This window comes from Passer montanus, unplaced genomic scaffold (assembly GCF_014805655.1).
Source record: "Passer montanus isolate IOZ18808 unplaced genomic scaffold, ASM1480565v1 scaffold8, whole genome shotgun sequence".
NCBI classification, from domain to species: Eukaryota; Metazoa; Chordata; class Aves; order Passeriformes; family Passeridae; genus Passer; species Passer montanus.
Window position 1 is genome coordinate 1,255,038 of NW_024373256.1, and position 4,662 is coordinate 1,259,699.

Consider the following 4,662-nt stretch of genomic DNA (forward strand, 5'->3'; position numbering starts at 1 on the left):
TGATGCGCAGCTCGGCCATGCTGCGGCTGCCCCGCGGCACCGGGAGCGCGGCGGGCGGGGACGGCGGCGGGACGGGAGGGGACGGGAGGGGACGGGAGGGGACGGGGCGGAGCCGCGGCGAGGGACGGGGCGGCACCGGCACCGGGACCGACACTGACACCGGCACCGCGACCGGCACCGAGACCGGCATCGGCTCCGGCACCGGCATCAGCACCGGCATCGGCACCGGGACCGGGACCGGCACCGGCATCAGCATCAGCACCGGGACCGTGACCAGCATCGGGACGGGCACCGGGACCCGGACCGACACCGGGACCGGGACCGACACCGGCGGCTGGTGGAGTCCCGGGGCCAAACCCCTCCCAGCAGCGGCGGTCTGGTGGATCCCGGTGGCACAGGGTGTCCAGAGAAGCCGTGGCTGCCCCTGGATCCCTGGAAGTGTCCCCAGGTTGGACGGGGCTTGGAGCAGCCCGGGATAGTGGAAGGGGGCCCTGCCATGGCAGGAGGTGGCACCGGATGGGTGGCACTGGACCTTGAAGTCCTGTAAGGTCCTGTCCAGCCCAAACCGTCCCAGGAGTCGATGGCTCCTGGTGGGGAAAGGCTCCGGCTCCATCCGGGCTGACCCTTGCAGAGGCCACCCGGGTTTCACCTGGGCCGGGTTTGTTTGATTAAACACAGAGATCCCCGTCTTCACCTTTTGCATTCCTCGTCTTCATTTCCTTGAAATCTCTTACAGGGAGGACACGAGCCAGAGCAGCTGTCACAGTGATGGCCCTGAGTGTCACATTCCTTTGACACAGGTTCTCAGGCCTTCTTCTGCAGCCTCCCCTTCCTCAACAGCTTTCCTTCCAGATTTCACAGTGCTGAAGCAAACACAGCAGCCAGCTGGAGGCTGGAAATAAAAAGCTCCAGAAATTAATATTGATTTACTTTTAATGTGTAGTTTGCTTAAAAAACCCTACTTGCACTGCAGTTATGCATAAATCCACCCTCAAAAACCCTGGAACCAAAAACACGCTTGGAGACCGTATCCTGAAACATGACAGCATTATTTATCTCTGCCAGTCCTCCCCCTCAGTCCCTGCAGGCAGAGTGGCTCTGGGAGCTGCAGCCAGGGGCTGGCTGGGGACACTGGCTGCTGTCCCTTGGGCTGTCTGTCACCGTGGGCTGGGACGGGCTCAGCCCCTGGCTGCAGACACGCTTGGCAGCCACCAGGTCCCACCAGGAGCAGTGATGTCCCACCAAAGGAGGGTGTGATGTCCCACCAAAGCTGGATCTGATGCCCCACCAAGGGAGGGTGTGATATCCCACCATGAGGATGTGATGTCCTATCAAAGGAGGGTGTGATGTCCCACCAGGAGCAGTGATGTCCCACCAAGGGAGAGTGTGATATCCCACCATGAGGATGTGATGTCCCACCAAAGGAGGGTGTGATGTCCCACCAAAGCTGGATCTGATGTCCCACCATGAGGATGTGATGTCCTACCAAAATTGGATGTGATGTCCCCCCAAAAGGATGTGATGTCCCACCAAAGGAGGGTGTGATGTCCCACCAAGGGAGAGTGTGATATCCCACCAGGAGGATGTGATGTCCTATCAAAGGAGGGTGTGATGTCCCACCAAGGGAGAGTGTGATATCCCACCAGGAGGATGTGATGTCCTATCAAAGGAGGGTGTGATGTCCCACCAAGGGAGAGTGTGATATCCCACCAGGAGGATGTGATGTCCTATCAAAGGAGGGTGTGATGTCCCACCAAGGGAGAGTGTGATATCCCACCAGGAGGATGTGATGTCCTATCAAAGGAGGGTGTGATGTCCCACCAAGGGAGAGTGTGATATCCCACCAGGAGGATGTGATGTCCTATCAAAGGAGGGTGTGATGTCCCACCAAGGGAGAGTGTGATATCCCACCAGGAGGATGTGATGTCCTATCAAAGGAGGGTGTGATGTCCCACCAAGGGAGAGTGTGATATCCCACCAGGAGGATGTGATGTCCTATCAAAGGAGGGTGTGATGTCCCACCAAGGGAGAGTGTGATATCCCACCAGGAGGATGTGATGTCCTATCAAAGGAGGGTGTGATGTCCCACCAAGGGAGAGTGTGATATCCCACCAGGAGGATGTGATGTCCTATCAAAGGAGGGTGTGATGTCCCACCAAGGGAGAGTGTGATATCCCACCAGGAGGATGTGATGTCCTATCAAAGGAGGGTGTGATGTCCCACCAAGGGAGAGTGTGATATCCCACCAGGAGGATGTGATGTCCTATCAAAGGAGGGTGTGATGTCCCACCAAGGGAGAGTGTGATATCCCACCAGGAGGATGTGATGTCCTATCAAAGGAGGGTGTGATGTCCCACCAAGGGAGAGTGTGATATCCCACCAGGAGGATGTGATGTCCTATCAAAGGAGGGTGTGATGTCCCACCAAGGGAGAGTGTGATATCCCACCAGGAGGATGTGATGTCCTATCAAAGGAGGGTGTGATGTCCCACCAAGGGAGAGTGTGATATCCCACCAGGAGGATGTGATGTCCTATCAAAGGAGGGTGTGATGTCCCACCAAGGGAGAGTGTGATATCCCACCAGGAGGATGTGATGTCCTATCAAAGGAGGGTGTGATGTCCCACCAAGGGAGAGTGTGATATCCCACCAGGAGGATGTGATGTCCTATCAAAGGAGGGTGTGATGTCCCACCAAGGGAGAGTGTGATATCCCACCAGGAGGATGTGATGTCCTATCAAAGGAGGGTGTGATGTCCCACCAAGGGAGAGTGTGATATCCCACCAGGAGGATGTGATGTCCTATCAAAGGAGGGTGTGATGTCCCACCAAGGGAGAGTGTGATATCCCACCAGGAGGATGTGATGTCCTATCAAAGGAGGGTGTGATGTCCCACCAAGGGAGAGTGTGATATCCCACCAGGAGGATGTGATGTCCTATCAAAGGAGGGTGTGATGTCCCACCAAGGGAGAGTGTGATATCCCACCAGGAGGATGTGATGTCCTATCAAAGGAGGGTGTGATGTCCCACCAAGGGAGAGTGTGATATCCCACCAGGAGGATGTGATGTCCTATCAAAGGAGGGTGTGATGTCCCACCAAGGGAGAGTGTGATATCCCACCAGGAGGATGTGATGTCCTATCAAAGGAGGGTGTGATGTCCCACCAAGGGAGAGTGTGATATCCCACCAGGAGGATGTGATGTCCTATCAAAGGAGGGTGTGATGTCCCACCAAGGGAGAGTGTGATATCCCACCAGGAGGATGTGATGTCCTATCAAAGGAGGGTGTGATGTCCCACCAAGGGAGAGTGTGATATCCCACCAGGAGGATGTGATGTCCTATCAAAGGAGGGTGTGATGTCCCACCAAGGGAGAGTGTGATATCCCACCAGGAGGATGTGATGTCCTATCAAAGGAGGGTGTGATGTCCCACCAAGGGAGAGTGTGATATCCCACCAGGAGGATGTGATGTCCTATCAAAGGAGGGTGTGATGTCCCACCAAGGGAGAGTGTGATATCCCACCAGGAGGATGTGATGTCCTATCAAAGGAGGGTGTGATGTCCCACCAAAGGATGGTGTGATGTCCTACCAAAATTGGATGTGATGTCCCCCCAGAAGGATGTGATGTCCCACCAAAGATGGATCTGATGTCCCACCATGAGAATGTGATGCCCCACCAAGGGAGGGTGTGATGTCCTACCAGGAGAATGTGATGTCCCAGCAAAAGAGGGTGTGATATCCCACCATGAAGACATGATGGCCCACCAAAGGAGGGTGTGATGTCCCATCAGGAGGATCTGATGTCCCACCAAAGGAGGATGTGATGTCCCACCAAAGCTGGATCTGATGTCCCACCATGAGGATGTGATGTCCTACCAAAATTGGATGTGATGTCCCCCCAGAAGGATCTGATGTCCCACCAAAGTTGGAGCTGATGTCCCACCATGAGGATGTGAAGTTCCCCCAGGAGGATGTGATGTACCACCAGGAGGGTCTGATATCCACCAAATTTGGATGTGATGTCCCTCCATGAGGATGTGAAGTCCCCCCAGGAGTTTGTTTTATTCCCCCCCCAGGAGGATGTTTTAGTTCCCCCAGGAGTTTGTTTTAGCCCCCCAATAAGGATGTTTTAGCCCCACCATGAGGATGTTTCAGTCCCCCATGAGGATGTTTTATTTCCCACATGAGGATGTTTTATTCCCCACATGAGGATGTTTCAGTGTTTTAGCCCCCCAATAAGGATGTTTTAGCCCCACCATGAGGATGTTTCAGTCCCCCATGAGGATGTTTTATTTCCCACATGAGGATGTTTTATTCCCCACATGAGGATGTTTCAGTCCCCCAGGAGGATGTTTCAGTCCCCCCAGGAGGAGGTTTTATTCCTCCAGGAGTTTGTTTTAGCCCCGCCATGAGGATGTTTTATTCCCCCCATGAGGATGTTTCAGTCCCCCAGGAGGTGCTTTGGCTCCTCTGTGTCCCTCCAGCAGCGCCAGCCTCAGCACAGATCCTGGGTGACCCAAGAGGAGAGCTGAGAAACTGAGACCGTTTTATTTGCTGTACAACACAACTGCTCCCTCGAGCCTCTTTGTGGAGTCCTGAAGCTTTTTATCGGGCTAGAGGAGTGCGAATAATTGATTTTTCCACTCACTGGCTAAACCAAAATAC